General features: G+C 43.2%; 1 long non-coding RNA gene across 1 annotated transcript in view; it reads right to left on the bottom strand.

The window, feature by feature from the left end:
* Positions 1 to 20,848, bottom strand: part of LOC126284936 (uncharacterized) — a 32,205-nt gene extending 11,357 nt beyond the window's left edge. Inside the window, exon 1 of the long non-coding RNA XR_007551578.1 lies at positions 20,731 to 20,848. This is a non-coding gene — a long non-coding RNA (uncharacterized LOC126284936). The remainder of the gene's footprint in view (positions 1 to 20,730) is intronic.
* Between the last annotated feature and the right edge of the window lie 303 nt (positions 20,849 to 21,151).

Genomic DNA, 21,151 nt, shown 5'->3' with positions numbered 1-21,151 from the left:
CTCACTGGAATCTTCCGATTTTTTCTTGTAGTTTCTGTAATTAGTGTGGCTATTTTTTATTGCTAGCGCGTAATTATAGAGAGAATTTCCTTTGTAGTTGTAGTTTTTCATTGTTGTACAGTAAAACAGTTGTGGCATGCATGTAGATTTGCAGCAACTATTTCGCAGCTGCGCTTGGAATTAACGAGATATTATTTTCAGTGCTATGTTAATGTGTTCTCTTATTTTTGCTCTTCAAATAGTGTTTTTTTGTGTTGTCGTGTGAAATATTGTGACAATAATGGCGTGTGAAAAACGTAATAGTAGGCTCCAAAGTAAACAGAGAAATGACAGTGAAGACGAAAGCAGTCTGTTAGCGCCACTACTGCCAGCTAAATAAAAGATTCAAACTACTGAAGGCACTAACTACTGATAGGCATAGTTAGCAAATGAAAGATTTTGATAGAGAACAAACAAGGTATTTACCTTAATAGTTATAATATATATAGCAGTTCATGACATACAGCCTTACAAATTTCAAAACTGCGCCATTTCTCTCCCCACATCCACCACTGCTGGCGGCTCACCTCCAACTGCACAACGCTACGCGCTGTTAACATCCAGCTGCCCAACACTACAATAGCAAATTCCAACAATGCCACCCAGCCAAAGACTGCTCACGGCACAGCCAGTGATTTTCATACAGAGCGCTAGGTGGCGGTGGCGTTACCAATATAAGAATCTAAAGAGCCTGCTTACACCAACTGCTCTCCGCTGCTTCTCCAGACACGTCTTCGCTGGCCGTCGGGGCTCAGTTCGTAACGGTACTCACCGCTGAAGACAATTCTACTCCAGTCAGTGACGTTACAGGCCGAATGTGCCCGACACCACTGCAAACCGGTTTTATGATGTGCAAATGTCAATGGTAGTGAGCACAGCCCTCCTTTCTGTTAACCGCCTACAAGTGGTTCATGCGATCACTGAAGCACCAGTTGCACGTCGGATCGATGATAATGATGAACCCGGAGCTCTGAGTGCCTCCCTGACGATTGCTCGATACTCACGTTTGTCGACTCCCTAGGTATGGCCATGCTCCAGCCATTCGTTGTAACATCGTCTGATAGTGCTATCACTCCTGTTCAAATGTCGAGTACTCCAACCGGCTTCTTTAAGCTCAGCTACACGTCTTCTCTCAAATTCTGACGTTTGCGTGTACTGTTTACGCGTCTGTCTGCGAGGAATAGTTGCTGTCCAACTGAGTACACGGAGTGTAATTTGCAAGGACTTTATGTGCTAGTATCTACATGTCCCCCCTGTTTACTATCTTTGCCGGCTGCGTGGTGTCCACTGGACCTGACCTGATACCAATTCGATTCTACACAGAGTACGTGAAAGAACTTGCGCCCCTTCTAACAGCCGTGTACCGCAAGTCTATAGGGAAACGGAAGGTCCCAAATGATTGGAAAAGAGCACAGGTAGTCCCAGTCTACAAGAAGGGTCGTCGAGCAGATGCGCAAAACTATAGACCCATATCTCTGACGTCGATCTGTTGTAGAATTTTAGAACATGTTTTTTGCTAGAGTATCATGTCGTTTTTGGAAACCCAGAATCTACTCTGTAGGAATCAACATGGATTCCGCAAACAGCGATCGTCTGAGACCCAACTCGCTTTATTTATTCATGAGCCCCAGAAAATAATAGATACAGGCTCCCAGGTAGATGCTATTTTCCTTGACTTCCGGAAGGCGTTCGATACACTTCCGCACTGTCGCCTGATTAACAAAGTAAGAGCCTACGGAATATCAGACCAGCTGTGTGGCTGGATTGAAGAATTTTTAGCAAACAGAACACAGCATTTTGTTCTCAATGGAGAGACGTCTACAGACGTTATAGTAACCTCTGGCGTGCCACAGGAGAGTGTTATGGGACCATTGCTTTTCACAATATATATAAATGACGTAGTAGATGCTGTAATATACAGAGAAGTTGCAGCATTAGAAAACTGTAGCGAAATGCAGGAAGATCTGCAGCGGATAGGCACTTGGTGCAGGGAGTGGCAACTGAGCCTTAACATAGACAAATGTAATGTATTGCGAATACATAGGAAGAAGGATCCTTTATTGTATGATTATATGATAGCGGAACAAACACTGGTAGCAGTTACTTCTGTAAAATATCTGGGAGTATGCGTGCGGAACGATTTGAAGTGGAATGATCGTATAAAATTAATTGTTGCTAAGGCGGGTGCCAGGTTGAGATTCATTGGGAGAGTCCTTAGAAAATGTAGTCGATCAACAAAGGCGACGGCTCAGAAAACACTCGTTCGACCTATACTTGAGTATTGCTTAGCAGTGTGGGATCTGTACCAGATCGGGTTGACGGAGGAGATAGAGAAGATCCAAAGAAGAGCGGCGAGTTTCGTCACAGGGTTATTTGGTAAGCGTGACAGCGTTACGGAGATGTTTAGCAAACTCAAGTGGCAGACTCTGCAAGAGAGGCGCTCTGCATCGCTGTGTACTTTGCTGTCAAGGTTTCGAGAGGGTCCGTTTCTGGATGAGGTATCGAATATATTGCTTCCCTCTACTTATACCTCCCGTGGAGATCACGAATGTAAAATCAGAGAGATTCGAGCGCGCACGGAGGCTTTCAGACAGTCGTTCTTCCCGCGAACCATACGCGACTGGAACAGAAAAGGGAGGTAATGACAGTGGCACGTAAAGTGCCCTCCGCCACACACCGTTGGGTGGCTTGCGGAGTATAAATGTAGATGTAGATGTAGAAATTGCGTTGCAGCGTCACACAGTCATCGTCTAGCTGCCAAAGATTTTGTGAGCAATTTGTACAGCTCCTTTGTGTTGCATCGTTTGGTTTTTTTTGGTCTTAAAGTGTATCTGGTGCTATTTCGGGGCCTTTCACCTCTGTGCTAACTGGGTGGCCGACGGACTGAGCGCCTAGAACCGCGAGACCAGCGCGGCCGGATCCTCCGTCGGGCATGGATGTGTGTGTGTTTGTCATTAGGATAATTTGTGTGTACGCTTAGGGACTGATGACCTTAGCAGTTAACTCCCATAAGATTTCACACACATTTGAACATATTAGTAAACTTGTTCTGCATCGTTTACCTGGGCTGTGTTCTTATTGAATGTCCACATATTGAATGTCCAATGGTGGGGAACATATCATCTGCTACTACACAGACCGAAAAAAATTGCGACGTCAAGAAGGAATTGTGTGACATAAACGAAAGATGATGTCTATTCAAATTTCGCGCCAATCGCATAAATTTGGCGATATTAGCACCACTGTGAGGACACAAATCAGTTTTATTTTAATTACACGCTGTAACAATCGTGAGTGTTAGTTACTTTTGAGAATGGACGTGGTGGGCTGACGTTAGTCAAGGCAAAGGGACCTCTATCAACACTCGAGTCTCAACGAGGGCGTGTAATAGGGCTACGGGAAGCTGGATGTTCCTTTTGCGATACTGCAGAAAGGCTTGGCAGGTGTGTAGCCTCTATAAATGACTGCTGTCAGCGGTGGACACGAGAAAGTACGGTCGCAAGAAGACTCGGCCCCGGACCACCACTTGACGCTACCGAAAGGGAAAAACGTCGCGTTCGAAGTACGGCTCTGGCCCATAGTACTACACCAGCAGCAGTAATTTGAGCATCAGTTATCACCACAGTGACACAACGAACTGTTACAAAAAGGTTACTTCATGACAGCTTCGAACCAGTCACCCTGTAGCATAGATTCCACTGACATCAAACCATCGCTGCAGTAGTGTCGAGCGAGAGATCGTTGGAGGGCAGGGTGGTGCTCTGTTGTGTTTTCTGAGGAAAGCTGGTTCTGTCACGGTGCCAGTGATGGCCGTGATGGTTAGAAGGTGGTCAGCTGAAGGGCTGCAAACAACCTGTCTGTGTGCTAGACACACTGGACGCACACCTGGGGGGGTGCGATTTCGTGTGACCGCAGGAGCACTGTCGTTGTTAGCCTGCGCACCCTGACTCCAAAAGTGTACGTCAGTCTGGTGCTTCGGCCTGTTGTGCCGCTGTTCATGAACAGAATTCCAGGGGGTGTTTTCCAGCACCCCACAAATCGCTGTTGTGACCCAACGTGCTCTACAAGGTCTGCACATGTTACCTCGGCCTGTTATCAGCAGACCTATCTCCAAACTGGCACATATGGGACATCATCGACGACAACTCCAGTGTCATCCACAACGAGCACTTACGGTCCATTCATTGACAGGCCAAGTGCAACAGGCATGAACTCCATCCAACAAACTGACATCCGGCACCTGTTTCACACAATGCATGTATGTCTGCGTGCTTACATTCAACATTATAGCGGTTATACCGGTTATTAATGTAACAGCAGTTCACGCTTGCAGTGACTTACTTCGCGCCAACCTTACCCTGTGATCTTGCAATATTAACCACTTAAATATACTACCTAGGCGAATGTATTCCCGAAATTTCATTACTGCACATTACTTATTTTTTGGTGTTGCGATCTTTTTTCCGTTAGTGTATTTGGAACAGCTGTAGGTACCCTATCACACCTTTATCGTTCCGCTGAATCACACTATCTTAATTGAACAGAAAATAATTAGGACTTTTTAAAACAGCGGGTGAAATGTAGCAGCCTACGTCCCCACAATGTGGCAACTCGACGGGATCAAACAATGAATGAATGGCTGCAGCTGGGTATGGCACACCTGAGTAAACGTGCAGACTCTCTTCTTCGCAGAATTGTGGCTTTTCGCAGGGCTTGCGGGAGCGTTACACGGTAATAGTGTGATATCTCGCGGCAGTGATCCATTTGTTGTACAGTACGCTTAGTTTCATTTGTTAATACGTACTACTGCAAAACTGCGATCGAAAATGCTGACGACTTCATTTCTCTCAACTCAGTATCTCCCTCAATACGGGGAGATGGGAGGGGCGGGGGGGGAGGGGGGGAGTGGTTGTTGAATCAGTTTCTCAAACTCAGAAATGGGAAAGCATATGAACAATATAGAATGTAGTAGAAAAACGAGAAACTTTACATTAGGATTAATGGTCTCGTGGTAGGTGAAGTTAAGGAATTCTGCTATCTAGGCAGCAAGATTACCCACGACGGACGGAGCAAGGAGCACATCAAAAGCAGACGAGCACTGGCAAAAAGGGCATTCCTGGCCAAGCGAAGTATGGCTAGTATCAAACATTGGCCTTAATTTGAGGAAGAAATTTCTGAGAAATATACGTCTGGAGCAGAGCATTGTACGGTAGTGAAACACGGACTATTGCAAAACAGGAACAGAAGAGAATGGGAGCATTTAAGATTTGGTGCTACAAACGAGTGTTGAAAATTAGGTGGACTGATAAGGTGAGGAATCGGAGAGGAAAGAAGTGTGGAAAACACTGACAAGGAAAACAGACAGAATGATAGGCCATCTGTTACGACATCGGGGAATGACTTCCGTGGTGCTAAAGGGAGCTATAGAGGGCAAAAACTGTAGTGGAAGACAGAGATCGGAATACATTCAACAAAGAATTGAGGACATATGTTGCAAGTGTAACTTTGTGATGAAGAAGTCAACACAGGAGAACAACTCGTGGCGGGCCGCATCAAACAGGTCAGAAGACTGATGACTCAAAATAAATAAATAAATAAATAGTAGAAGGGCACTCGTCGTGGAACTAGATCTGTAAGTAATTAAACGTTTAAATGGATGAATTTGTTAATGTTCATTTACGTTTTGTGATAGCTGTTAACAGAAGTCTCTCTTCCAAATTCTGAAACAACAAGGTCTGAAAACAAAAACCACTGTCATTATTAGTAAAATACTAAACGATACAAAAACTAAGGTAAACTTCACAGGAGATATGTCGGAAAATTTTGAAATTAAAACAGGAGTGAGAGAAGATGATAGATTGTCTCCTTTGCTTTTTAACTCTTAGAAAAAAAATAATTCAAGAGTGGGGGAAACTAAAATCAGAGCTAAAAATTCACAGACTAATAAAAGTGGGAAGAACCATTATTACGGTGGACTGGTTATCTTTTGCAGACGACATGGCAGTTCAGTGCCAGCACTTTCAAAGAGCTCGAGATAAATTGAAATTATTAATTAACCGGCAGAAAGAGGAGGGTTCGAAATATATTTTGAAAAATATATTTATATATTTCCAGCAACAATTTGGCGCCGAAAATTCTAAAAACTATCAGTTTTGACGCTTAGAAGAGACGTCGAAAAAAAAAGCTTCTCAGAAGACACCAAACTCTGGACTACATCGCAGTGTCTGTATCAGGGTGAGACATTCGTTTTAAACAGAAAGACAGACACTGAAGAAATGCGAAAAAGATAACGCAAAGTAATAAGGAAAATTTTAAGTCCAGGTTATTCTCTAGAAGGATCGAACTGTAGAGAATCAATGTTTTTAACAGTGTCGGGGATAGAATCGTATGCTTGAAAACAAATTTATCTCTAGATACCTGAATGATGTCGTTTTTTTACGATTTACGATCTTATCTGTTTTGCGTCAAGAAAAGCGAAGCACGAAAAGCCTTCTTCTCCTTATTGACTCCTTCTTGTTCCGACCGCCAATTTTGTGAGGTCATGTATCTGTCACTTCTGTACTCGTGCTTGAGTAATAACTTAACTACGTATTCATTGTTTAGCCATGTAGTTGACCCGTTTTACTAATATTGTAAAAAAAATTATTAATGTTTAAGCCTGTAAGATTTGTTGGAAGCGGTTAGTTTGGTAACGTATCGATCGCCGGCCATCAGCGCGCTATCCTTTATGCATTTTCATATCGACAGGGTATCTCAAGTTGATTCCGTATTTCTAGATTTCCGGAAAGCTTTTGACACCGTTCCTCACAAGCGACTTCTAATGAAGCTGCGGGCCTATGGGGTATCGTCTCAGTTGTGCGACTGGATTCGTGATTTCCTGTCGGAAAGGTCGCAGTTCGTAGTAATAGACGGCAAATCATCGAGTAAAAGAGAAGTGATATCAGGTGTTCCTCAGTGAAGCGTCCTTGGACCTCTGCTGTTCCTGATCTATATAAATGACCTGGGTGACAATCTGAGCAGTTTTCTTAGGTTGTTCGCAGATGATGCTGTAATTTACCGTCTACTAAGGTCATCCGAAGACCAGTATCAGTTGCAAAGCGATTTATAAAAGATTGCTGCATGGTGTGGCAGGTGGCAGTGAGGTGATCCACCTGAGTTCCAAAAGAAATCAATTGGAATTCGATTACTAGATAAATAGTACAATTCTCAAGGCTGTCAATTCAACTAAGTACCTGGATGTTAAAATTACGAACAACTTCAGTTGGAAAGACCACATAGATAATATTGTGGGGAAGGCGAGCCAAAGGTTGCGTTTCATTGGTAGGACACTTAGAAGATGCAACAAGTCCACTAAAGAGACAGCTTACACTACACTCGTTCGTCCTCTGTTAGAATATTGCTGCGCGGTGTGGGATCCTTACCAGATGGGATTGACGGGGGACATCGAAAGGATGCAAAAAAGGGCAGCTCGTTTTGTATTATCACGTAATAGGGGAGAGAGTGTGGCAGATATGATACGCGAATTGGGATGGAAGTCATTACAGCAAAGACGTTTTTCGTTGCGGCAAGATCTATTTACGAAATCTCAGTCACCAACTTTCTCTTCCGAATGCGAAAATATTTTGTTGAGCTCAACCTACATAGGTAGGAATGATCATCAAAATAAAATACGAGAAATCAGAGCTCGAACAGAAAGGTTTAGGTGTTCGTTTTTCCCGTGCGCTGTTAGGGAGTGGAATGGTAGAGAGATAGTATGCTTGTGGTTCGATGAACCCTCTGCCAAGCACTTAAATGTGAATTTCAGAGTAGTCATGTAGATGCAGATGTAGTCGAGCAATCTAATCTTCTTTATGAATTCCGACTATCGATGTGTATTATCATGAAAATAATTTTATTGCAATGAAACTAAACATTAACACTGTCTTGTGTCACCAGTCTTCTCCACTCTTCTACAGCGACTTCACGATCCTACCAATGATTTCGATGAAGATGACATTTATTTAATCTTTAAAAATATTAGACGACGCAGGATTTTAGATCATTAATTCCAAAACTCAACTTTTAGTTGCTATAATATTCTCTCGCTGTTGTCAATGTGATGCGGCTTTATTTCGCTAAAATTTTGCTTTCAGTTCTAAGCATTAACAAAATCCACAGTTAGCATCACAGTACATACAAAGAGCAAATGAAGAAATTGAAAAGTATTTCGGCATGTATTCAGATAGCACAAAACACAAGCTACAATTCTACGGCCATGTTATTAGAACGTTACAATCCATGTTAAGTAGATTGGTTGTAGAATTACACGGAGAAAAGCAAAAATTGGAACACTAAGATGGGTCGGTGCAGTAAAAGATGACGAATCAGGCATAACACAACTAGCTATACAAGGCAGGAAAATATTTAGGCGGAAAATTCACGAGTGGATAATTGGACAGACAGGAAAATCCAAGAAACGGAGCAACTTAACCTGACGAGCAGAGGAGAGCCCATTCTGAAAGAATGACCGTAATGTGGACACAAACGAAAGCTGAAACGAAGTGCTTAACATACCCCTTGTTGTACATCGCGTGGTCCAGTAGGGCCCAAACATCAGTAATAATAATAATAACCCAGTGTCAATAGTGTCATAGTAGAAAAACCCATGGACGAAAACGTCTACATCGACAAGTAAATAATTTCTGTGATTTTTATTTCATTTGTTGAAAGCAGTGCTTTTATCTGTTTCGCGTGCATACATTACATTAACAAAACCACAAGGGTAAATAAGTATTGTTGCCTCTCGCATTGCACTATTCAGAAGAATTTGTCATTAATTAGACGAGTTTTGTTGGATGATGATAGGAGAAAGTCTGCTCTTCACGTTCGTGCATACCACAGGCACACGAGACAGTGCGTTGCGAGTTCAATAGTGGATTACAAACACGTATAAAAATAGTACTGTCTGGTAAACATGTCCTTCTTCGAAAGCAAAGACCAGGCGTACTTTCATGCGAACTTTTCAGCGCTGTGCGTTCTTCCTCTCAGGGCCACCGATAGATTGGGAAGACAGTGCTTCGAGGTCATGGCCTTCAAAGCGCCGCTGCCGCTGTCAGGCATATTAAAAAACAATTACGTAAAGCATTGTCACGGAAACTTTGTGTTGTTTGCAAGAGACAGGCTGAGTGTTTGGTGCAATGCTTCCAACAGCATGCTAAGGATCTCACCGATCCATTTCGACGATTTTGCAACGATTTTCCGCAGTGCTTATACCGTAAAACAGCACCAATCACATGAATGCAGAAATTATCAAAATATTATTTCAGAACAAAGATAATACTGTACTTGCAAATTATATATCCATAACCATGTTAGACTATTTATTCAAGCTGCTCACGATAAAATACAAAGAATCAGTTTAGAAGGCAGTTGGAATTTAATAATCTGTGTAAAGACAGGAGACCTGCAGTATTTAAAAACAAAGTAAAACACAAAGAAAAGCTGAGAAGTTCAGTTGATTTATTGTACAGGTTGATTTGTAAAGAAACGTCTGACGCAATAGAATTAGAGCAAAACCTGACACTATTTTTCTGCATGACCGAAGTTTAGTCACTGAAATCAGTCATAATCGTTGAACATAAGGAATTTCTGTCCAGTGCACTTTATTTTCTTATTTGGTTTTTGCTTATTTATTGCTGCTATTATATCTGATAAGGAATAACACAAACCGAAGATATTACAAAAGTTTTCCAATAATAATAATAATAATAACGAAACAATACAGCAACAACAATAATAATAACAGTAGATGGCATTCAAATGATATCACTTACATCTACATCTACATCTACATGACTACTCTGAAATTCACATTTAAGTGCTTGGCAGAGGGTTCATCGAACCACAATCATACTATCTCTCTACTATTCCACTCCCGAACAGCGAGCGGGAAAAACGAACACCTAAACCTTTCTGTTCGAGCTCTGATTTCTCGTATTTTATTTTGATGATCATTCCTACCTATGTAGGTTGGGCTCAACAAAATATTTTCGCATTCGGAAGAGAAAGTTGGTGACTGAAATTTCGTAAAAAGGTCTCATATCTGCCACACTCTCTCCCCTATAACGTGATAATACAAAACGAGCTGCCCTTTTTTGCACCCTTTCGATGTCCTCCGTCAGTCCCACCTGGTAAGGATCCCACACCGCGCAGCAACATTCTAACAGAGGACGAACGAGTGTAGTGTAAGCTGTCTCTTTAGTGGACTTGTTGCATCTTCTAAGTGTCCTGCCAATAAAACGCAACCTTTGGCTCGCCTTCCCGACAATATTATCTATGTGGTCCTTCCAACTGAAGTTGTTCGTAATTTTAACACCCAGGTACTTAGTTGAATTGACAGCCTTGAGAATTGTACTATTTATCTAGTAATCGAATTCCAATTGATTTCTTTTGGAACTCAGGTGGATCACCTCACTGTCACCTGCCACACCATGCAGCAATCTTTTATAAATCGCTTTGCAACTGATACTGGTCTTCGGATGACCTTACTAGACGGTAAATTACAGCATCATCTGCGAACAGTCTAAGAGAACTGCTCATTTAAAGCCTTGTTTAGCATTGTCAGATGGAAGGAAAAGAGAATATAGAAATAACAGTGACAAGTGGCTGTTAGGAAAGAGTATTATATAAACAGAAGACTCTGCCGACCAGGTTTGGGAAAAGTTATGGGGGAAGGGTCTGACGCGAATGAACCCCACAGCATGTACGAGATATGGCAGTTGTGATAGAAGATGGACCATTAGCTGCCTTTTGATGTTTGACAGGAATTTAATTTATCTGATATTCGGAGGAAGACTTACCGAAGTCTGATTCCTGATGCAGAAAACTATTTAGAAAACATGGCAGTGCTATATGAGAAAATTTTACTTTGTTGAGAGCGAGTATTTCTGCTGATCTGTTCAGAGAGAGTGAGAAATAAAGATAAATAAGGAGTGCAATGACTGAGAAGACAAGCGAGCTAACACAGTATAATACTTTCTACGCTTATCGGTACGTAGCCGTGATAACTGTTCGTAGGCTCGTTGATATGGCCTAAAAAGCGTACGTCTCAAATGTGTCGCACATAGAATTCGTCGCCAGTTGCAGTCTGCACGAGGTTCCGTACGAAAGTTCTTGACAAATGGAACCATCATACTGAAGAATTAATGTCTCTACGAACTTCTTTCTAAGCTCGAAAGGAAATACTTGTTTATATTACTGGCTTCAATGAAGTGACGCTGACGCCTTTTTGCTGACTGGAGTTGTGTGTACAGTTAAGTCTAAATGATGTTTTAGAACTATCTTCAAGTTCTTTGCACAGGAAGGAATGGTTATTTTTGTGCCGTTTAGGATTAATGGTGGAAGAGATTCTCTGAACTGAAGGTTAATATGTATTTTGTAAGCTGCTAAGAGTGCTTGCCTTTTAGATGGGTTAAGTTTCGAACTATGCTTTGCACTCAAACTGATATGGCAAGTAAATCGACATTTACATGCCGGATGACTGTGCACGGGTTTGCTGGATTTGTACTTAAATGTAAGAATGTCGTCAGCGTGTAAGTGATATCTGCAGTCTTAGAGAATAGTTGACACACCATCAGTAATGATCCCAGTACTGATCCTTGTGGAAACCCTTATACTACATCCTTCCACAGTAACCTTTTTGTTCCAATCATTACACATTGTGGAAGGATGTAAGGTACGAGTGGAACCAATGTTCAGCACTCGAAGAAAAATTTTGACTTCTAAGTTCAGCAAGTAGAATGTCAAAGTCGGCAGTGTCAAAAGATTTGCTGAGATCCAAAAAGTAACGTAAGTGTGGCCTGTTTATTCATAGCTCTTTATGAGTTCCTACTTCCAGGCTGTTGGAAAGATGCTGGAGGTCAGAGAATGGTTAAAAATGTCGGAGCTGGAAGACTACTGAAATCTAGTCGTGGCGGATTAGTAGATTCGCAAAAGATGACCAAACTTCCACAGCGTTCGTGAGTGTTGTTAAAGAAACCAATGAATCTACCATTGAAAAGTGGGTAAAACAAGGTGACTCTGTATCTTCAAGACTATTTTCAGCAGTCCTGGAAAAAGCAATAGCTAAACTCAATTGGGAAACGAAGGGAATCTAATTTCTGGGAAAGAAATAATCTGAGATTTGCTGATGACATCGTTTTATTTACAAGTAGTATAGAACTTCCAAATATTAGCTAACGAAATTGTAATGGTCTGCTCCCACATTAGTATAAAAATGAACTATGACAAAACCAAGATCACGATGAATGAATGGATTTTGGAGGGAAATATATGCCTCGGAAGTACACAACTGAAAATGGTCGCAGTATTATGTCTATCTCTTTGAACCTGTACTTTTAAAAAGATACTAAAAACCATAACTATTTTGAAGTATTCAATTGAGCTGGAAAGCTCATGGAAGATTCTCTTCTGTTTTCAAACCTGAGATGTCAGCTGAGCAGAAGAAAAGAGTTCTTGATTGATTTATACTACCAATAATGAATTACGGCTGTGAGATATGGACACTAATTGAGTTCTCTGCTAGAAAAGTCATAGTAGTTCAAAGAGGAATGGAAAGATCAGTGCTGAGAAGCACAAAGAAGGATTGAAAGAAAACAGTAGATTTCAGACGTACAAAAGCGTTCAATGACGTGGTGCTAAGAGCGAATACCTTGAAATGGGTATTGACGGTCATGTCATTCGAAGAAACGATGACAGATGGTAAAAAAAAATCCTAGACTTGAGCCCACAGATTATATTCGTCCAAAAAAACCGTGTAATTCATGGTCAGCCCGCCCTTGTAGATGTAGATTTACCAAAAAAGAACGAAGGAAACACACTTAGCAGATTGACCGGAGACCTATGAAAGACAGCTGGATGCAATAAATTTGCAACGGGAAGCTCATTATCGGCAGAAATGGTAGAACCTGCTGTGATCCTTTGTTGCGTGCCGTCTCAAAGAGACCACATCACCAAGTAAATGGATGGGCAGATGATGATGATTATGATTATTATTACGATGAGGCTGATTCGACTTTCTAGAGTCATTACCAAGTTAACGAAAGAGATAGAAAGGACTGAAAGCTTCACAGAACAGCTCAACAGACTCTTAAAATTCAGAGAGTCAGGGTCCAAAATGGGATAAAGGGGAGCGACAACCTGTCGGCCAGCGTGACATCCGCGAATGAAACAGGCAGGGGGAGGGAATGATACTGGTACACAATGTACCCCCTGCCACACATCGTACTGAATTTTGTGGCGTTCGGATCTGGAAGTAAAGTTAGTAAATTGAAGACTACATTATCGATCTTAAAAAAATCTGTCTTGACTTCCTTAGCAGCTGCGGAATATCTGTAAAGAAAAAATGAAAAGAATACCGTTATGAAATAGATAGATACTAGTCGAGGAGACAATTTCTCAGCCAAGCCACTAAAGGCTGTTTTTCGAAAAAGCTTTTGGGGATGGTCAGCTAAAAGAGGAGCGTTTAACGTGTGAAATCACCCTCCGTTTATACGCGACATAGCTTGCGAAAGAAGAAAATAGATTTATGCTGACCTGTTAACATGTAAGGCCAAAACTTATTACGCTAATCCAGTCAAACGCCAAAGTTTTGAATAAAATAATTTAGGGTGTTAGACCGCGTCATTATAAAACACTAAAGCTACCGAACTGCCGACGTTTCGACGGACTTCTTTCTACATCTACATCTACATCCGTACTCCGCAAGCCACCTGACGGTGTGTGGCGGAGGGTACCCTGAGTACCTCTATCGGTTCTCCCTTCTATTCCAGTCTCGTATTGTACGTGGAAAGAAGGACTGTCGGTATGCTTCTGTGTGGGCTCTAATCTCTCTGATTTTATCCTCATGGTCTCTTCGCGAGATATACGTAGGAGGGAGCAATATACTGCTTGACTCTTCGGTGAAGGTATGTTCTCGAAACTTCAACAAAAGCCCGTACCGAGCTATTGAGCGTCTCTCCTGCAGAGTCTTCCACTGGAGTTTATCTATCATCTCCGTAACGCTTTCGCAATTACTAAATGATCCTGTAACGAAGCGCGCTGCTCTCCGTTGGATCTTCTCTATCTCTTCTATCAACCCTACCTGGTGCGGATCCCACACTGCTGAGCAGTATTCAAGCATTGGGCGAACAAGCGTACTGTAACCTACTTCCTTTGTTGTCGGATTGCATTTCCTTAGGATTCTTCCAATGAATCTCAGTCTGGCATCTGCTTTAGCGACGATCAACTTTATATGATCATTCCATTTTAAATCACTCCTAATGCGTACTCCCAGATAATTTATGGAATTAACTGCTTCCAGTTGCTGACCTGCTATTTTGTAGCTAAATGATAAGGGACCTATCTTTCTGTGTATTCGCATCACATTACACTTCGCTACATTGAGATTCAATTGCCATTCCGTGCACCATGCGTCAATTCGCTGCAGATCCTCCTGCATTTCAGTACAATTTTCCATTGTTGCAACCTCTCGATACACCACAGCATCATCTGCAAAAAGCCTCAGTGAACTTCCGATGTCATCCACCAGGTCATTTATGTATATTGTGAATAGCAACGGTCCTATGACACTCCCCTGCGGCACACCTGAAATCACTCTTACTTCGGAAGACTTCTCTCCATTGAGAATGACGTGCTGCGTTCTGTTATCTAGGAACTCCTCAATCCAATCACACAATTGATCTGATAGTCCGTATGCTCTTACTTTGTTCATTAAACGACTATGGGGAACTGTGTCAAACGCCTTGCGGAAGTCAAGAAACACGGCATCTACCTGTGAACCCGTGTCTAAGGCCCTCTGAGTCTCGTGGACGAATAGCGCGAGCTGGGTTTCACACGATCGTCTTTTTCGAAACCCATGCTGATTCCTACAGAGTAGATTTCTAGTCTCCAGAAAAGACATTATACTCGAACATAATACGTGTTCCAAAATTCTACAACTGATCGACGTTAGAGATATAGGTCTATAGCTCTGCACATCTGTTCGACGTCCCTTCTTGAGAACGGGGATGACCTGTGCCCTTTTCCAATCCTTTGGAACGCTTCGCTCTTCTAGAGACCTACGGTACACCGCTGCAAGAAGGGGGGCAAGTTCCTTCGCGTACTCTGTGTAAAATCGAACTGGTATCCCATCAGGACCAGCGGCCTTTCCTCTTTTGAGCGATTTTAATTGTTTCTCTATCCCTCTGTCGTCTACTTCGATATCTACCATTTTGTCAACTGTGCGACAATCTAGAGAAGGAAGCACAGTGCAGTCTTCCTCTGTGAAACAGCTTTGGAAGAAGACATTTAGTAATTCGGCCTTTAGTCTGTCATCCTCTGTTTCAGTACCATTTTGGTCACAGAGTGTCTGGACATTTTGTTTTGATCCACCTACCGCTTTGACATAGGACCAAAATTTCTTAGGATTTTCTGCCAAGTCAGTACATAGAACGTTACTTTCGAATTCATTGAAAGCCTCTCGCATAGCCCTCCTCACACTACATTTCGCTTCGCGTAATTTTTGTTTGTCTGCAAGGCTTTGGCTATGTTTATGTTTGCTGTGAAGTTCCCTTTGCTTCCGCAGCAGTTTTCTAACTCGGTTGTTGTACCACGGTGGCTCTTTTCCATCTCTTACGATCTTGCTTGGCACATACTCATCTAACGCATATTGTGCCATGGTTTTGAACTTTGTCCACTGATCCTCAACACTATCTGCACTTGAGACAAAACTTTTGTGTTGAGCCGTCAGGTACTCTGTAATCTGCTTTTTGTCACTTTTGCTAAACAGAAAAATCTTCCTACCTTTTTTAATATTTCTATTTACGGCTGAAATCATCGACGCAGTAACCGCTTTATGATCGCTGATTCCCTGTTCTGCATTAACTGATTCAAATAGTTCGGGTCTGTTTGTCACCAGAAGGTCTAATATATTATCGCCACGAGTCGGTTTTCTGTTTAACTGCTCAAGGTAGTTTTCAGATAAAGCACTTAAAAATATTTCACTGGATTCTTTGTCCCTGCCACCCGTTATGAACGTTTGAGTCTCCCAGTCTATATCCGGCAAATTAAAATCTCCACCCAGAACTATAACATGGTGGGGAAATCTACTCGAAATATTTTCCAAATTATTCTTCAGGTGCTGAGCCACAACAGCTGCTGAGCCCGGGGGCCTATAGAGACATCCAATTACCATGTCTGAGCCTGCTTTAACCGTGACCTTCACCCAAATCATTTCACAATTCGAATCTCCGTCAATTTCCTTCGATACTATTGCACTTCTTATCGCTATAAACACGCCTCCCCCTTCACTGTCCAGCCTATCTCTGCGGTATACATTCCAATCAGAGTTTAGGATTTCATTACTGTTTACGTCTGGTTTCAGCCAACTTTCTGTTCCTAGTACTATATGGGCGTTGTGACCGTTTATTAATGAGAGCAGTTCTGGGACCTTTCTATAGACGCTTCTGCAGTTTACTATTAGCACATTAATATTGTTATTCCTTGTTGCATTTTGCCTACTCCTGCCTTGCCGCGTCTCAGGAGGCGTCTTGTCGGGCCTAGGGAGGGAATTCTCTAACCTAAAAAAAACCCCATGTGCACTCCACACGTACTCCGCTACCCTCGTAGCCGCTTCCGGCGTGTAGTGCACGCCTGACCTATTCAGGGGGACCCTACATTTCTCCACCCGATAGCGGAGGTCGAGAAATTTGCACCCCAGCTCTCCGCAGAATCGTCTGAGCCTCTGGTTTAAGCCTTCCACTCGGCTCCAAACCAGAGGACCGCGATCGGTTCTCGGAACGATACTACAAATAGTTAGCTCTGATTCCACCCCGCGAGCGAGGCTTTCCACCTTCACCAACTCCGCCAACCGCCTGTACGAACTGAGGATGACCTCTGAACCCAGACGGCAAGAGTCATTGGTGCCGACATGAGCAACAATTTGCAGTCGGGTGCACCCAGTGCTCTCTATCGCCGCCGGTAGGGCCTCCTCCACATCTCGGATGAGACCCCCCGGCAAGCAGACAGAGTGAACACTGGCCTTCTTCCCCGACCTTTCCGCTATTTTCCTAAGGGGCTCCATCACCCGCCTAACGTTGGAGCTCCCAATAACTAATAAACCCCTCCCCCCGTGTGCCTGCTCGGACCTTGCTGAAGGAGCAGCCACATGTCCACTCACAGGCAGAGCGGGCGATGCCACACGGCCAGCCTCCACATTGACCCTCCGCCTCGTGCGCCGCGAACGCCGCTGAACCCGCCACTCCCCTTGGGGAGAGGGTGGCCCAACCGCGCCCGGTACCCGCGAAGATGTCTCGACAGCAGGGACAGTGGGTGAAGCATCTAACACCTGGGGTGCACCATGCGACGCACCAGACTCCCCACTGCCGCTACACTCCGAGGCAGCAGCCTGAAGACGGCTGACCGCAGCCATCAACACGCTCAGCTGTTCGCGAAGAGTGGCCAGCTCCTCCTGCGTCCGTACACAGCAGCCACACATCCTAGCCATCCTAAGAAATCAATTTACTATAGAGTGTTAATCAGCTTTTAACTAGACTGCTAATTCACTAAAGGCGGTTGATTAGTGACTAAACTGTGATTGCTAACCACTTCTTGTGGAAACAAGGAAAATAGCACTACCTGTCTCTGGACGGTATAGAAAACAAACACTAGCACTACGAGCACTATGGCTGACTAAAGGGACTCTCTGACTGTATTCGAAACACACACGAGATCTATGGAACACTTAATAGCACTCTACTATTAAAGCTTCCTAAAAGCAAAAACACGCAGAAGAAGAAGTGACAAGTAAGAAAAATACAGATAATACTTAAATTAAGGTAGCTCGCTGCACAGCAGACGTGAAGCAGACGGCGGTTAGGGCGACACTGACACTACTGGCACTATGGCTGACTAAAGGGACTCTGACTGTATTCAAAACAAACACGAGATCTATGGAACACTTAATAGCACTCTACTATTAAAGCTTCCTAAAAGCAAAAACACGCAGAAGAAGAAGTGACAAGTAAGAAAAATACAGATAATACTTAAATTAAGGTAGCTCGCTGCACAGCAGACGTGAAGCAGACGGCGGTTAGGGCGACACTGACACTACTGGCACTATGGCGGTCGCCTTCGGGGCGGTTAACTGCTGTACTGTCTATTTCTGTTAACTGATGACTACTGATGTCACACATCTGGGATGTGAGTGCACAGTTTGAAGAGAGGTGCTGTGGAGATTTCCTTACAACTGTCACTGTATTCGTAAGGAGGAGGAGGGGAAACTGTTCAAGAAAGATGTTCTATCCACACCAATTAATGGGTGTAAAATCGTTTTATTAAACCCAACTATATCATGGACGTTGTGGCAAATGAGGAAACGGTAACGCGTCAAACGTTACTACACTCGAACATTCTGGAGGCTTGGAATGACCGGAAAACTTCCTAACTAATAAAAACACATTCTTATTCTTGAGCTGAATATTCCGTTGTCAGTCATTGACTGTGGAACCTTTATACTAAACACGAGAGTGAGTACGGAGGTTTGCAAATTAGCGTGCTACTTGGGATATCGGATTTTTGCCAAACAAATTTTGCTACTTCAGTAATCTCAGCATTCAAGTGTTGTAAAATGGGGTAAATAGCGACACGGAGGTTAACATGGACATACGCCGAGAAAAAGTTTCTCTTAGTTTGAAAGCAATTTTAACAACGTTTACATCACTAGATAAAGCAAAAGCTATTATCTCAATGCTATAACAACCTGTTCGTCTATTTTTTATGTCATTTAGAAAACAGCGAGTCTAAGATTTTCATCACTCTGATGATGAAGACCCCGCGAAGAAGGCTATTAATGCTGTGTCTAGAGGAATGATCGTAAGAAAAGCTGGACAACTGCCCCAAATATCTAAATCAGCGCTTCATGGCTACGAGGGAAAAAAAATGTTCTGGGCACCAAGGTGGAATCAACTTCAAGAAGAGGGACGGCCAATACGTTCTTTACAGAACCACTCAAGATGAAGCTATTAGATGTTTAGTAAAGTGCAGTGAGGAGGAACATAGTTGAAGATTTTGACTTACGATATTTTGTAAAATACTACCCAAGCTGTAAAACACATTAAAAGCAACTTTCCGGACAGGTAATGGGCAGTATCATTTACGATCAGCCACAAGGGTGGGTTGACCATGAATTACACGGCTTTCTTGGATCAAGATAAGCTTTACATGTGTCATACATGTCCAAGTCCCCAGTCTTTCTTTGCGTAATTAGCGATGTAGCCATACAGATTTTTGATGTCCGTTTGTAATACTTAATCTTTCATGAAAGGTTGAGAAACGTTGCACTATAAAGTGTATTTCACTACCGAGAACAACGAAGTTAACAGATCTTAATGGGAAGTGTGGAAGTAACAAATTTCCGGTGTATAACTCAATAAAAGGATTAATATGTGACTCGCCGCCTTAGTATGCTAAAGTAGTTTAATAAGCAAAATTTATACGTAGGGGTAAGATGTCTCTGTATACTTTGCCAGTCGTACAACATTTTGACAATGTGCTTCACACCTCCGGAGTGAACTGCCCAACAACATAGTTGTGTCATGTAGGGTTACCGAAGGCGACATCGGTACGGGAGCTGAATTACCCTGAATATTAATCTTTTTGCTGTGTTATATACCAGAAACCTGTTACTTCCATGCTTCCCATTTTGATATGTTCTGTCAAGTTCGTTGTTTCCGTTGGGGAAACACACTTTATAAGGCAATGTTTCTCGACCTTTTACGAAAGATTAAGTACCAAAAGCGGAATAAACTTACAGAGACATCCAAAACCTGTCTACTGCACCGCTAATTACACACACAAAAAGAAGATTGGAGACACTTGGCATAATTGTGGCAGACGAAAGATACATGCCTTGTAACTCATGGCCTATCCTCACTTATATTTTTTACAAAAAAATGGCTCTGAGCACTACGGGACTTAACTTCTGAGGTCATCAGTCCCCTACAACTTAGAACTACTTAAACCTAACTAACCTAAAGACATCACACACATCCATGCCCGAGGCAGGATTCGAACCTGCGACCGTAGCGGCCGCGCGGTTCCAGACTGTAGCGCCTAGAACCGCTGGGCCACCCCGGCCGGCTATTTTTTACAATATGACCCCGTTTGCTAACCGTAGCCCAAAACTCTGAAGGGGAACTTATATCGGTTATGTGGCTGCCGCCTGTCTGGATACCATTCCTGATACTAACGCGGGTTGCATGAAAACGAAATCGGTAGGAGCAGCTGATGCGCCCTGTATAAACGTAATCTTGTTGCGCGAAAATATTTCGCAGTTACGTTTTGGGATTACGTTTTCATGACATCTGTCCTCTTTTGCGTTGGGGCAAATTGTCTTACGCCTAACATTGGTCCAAGCAATTAATACTTAAAACATGTTTACATTTTACAGAACTGAATAAAACACTCTACATCTACATCTACATCCATACTCCGCAAGCCACCTGACGGTGTGTGGCGGAGGGTACCCTGAGTACCTCTATCGGTTCTCCCTTCTATTGCAGTCTCTCCCTGATGATGGCACGAATGTGTCGGAACATGTTTGAACACAAAAAAATATTGATGTTTGCGTAATTGGAGCTTCTCGATTCACGTAACTGAATGAGACTGTTGGCTTACCCTCGACTGCGTGCTGGGTGGTGACGGCGGCCAGAACGAGCAGCACCAGACAGAGGGCGGTGAGCGTGGCGGAGCGAGCCATGGTGGGTGCAGCAGGTGGGTGCTCACTGGTCCGCCGGACGCCGTCTTATGAAGGGCGGCTGAGGGCCTCTCCTCCCGTCCCCCCCACACGCTACAGATCTGTGCGCGGCCTTCGAGAGGTTGCGCCCATTGTGCTCGCGTTTGATACGCCGCTCTGGCCGTGCACGTTTTGCCGGCTTGTCATCCTTCTCGGAGGCTGCAGGTCTCTGACGTCAGAGCCGACTGTTGCCTGCCGATCTAGTCAGATTCCGCTGCTCGTGACTCGAGGCCAGGGCGAGTAGCGAGTGCGAGGCGTATGACGTCGCCTGCCGTGCTTCTACGAGATACTTCCTGGAGGAAC

The sequence above is a fragment of the Schistocerca gregaria genome, chromosome 8 (genome assembly GCF_023897955.1).
Source record: "Schistocerca gregaria isolate iqSchGreg1 chromosome 8, iqSchGreg1.2, whole genome shotgun sequence".
Taxonomy (NCBI): Eukaryota; Metazoa; Arthropoda; class Insecta; order Orthoptera; family Acrididae; genus Schistocerca; species Schistocerca gregaria.
This window is presented reverse-complemented; position numbering and strand designations above follow the sequence as displayed.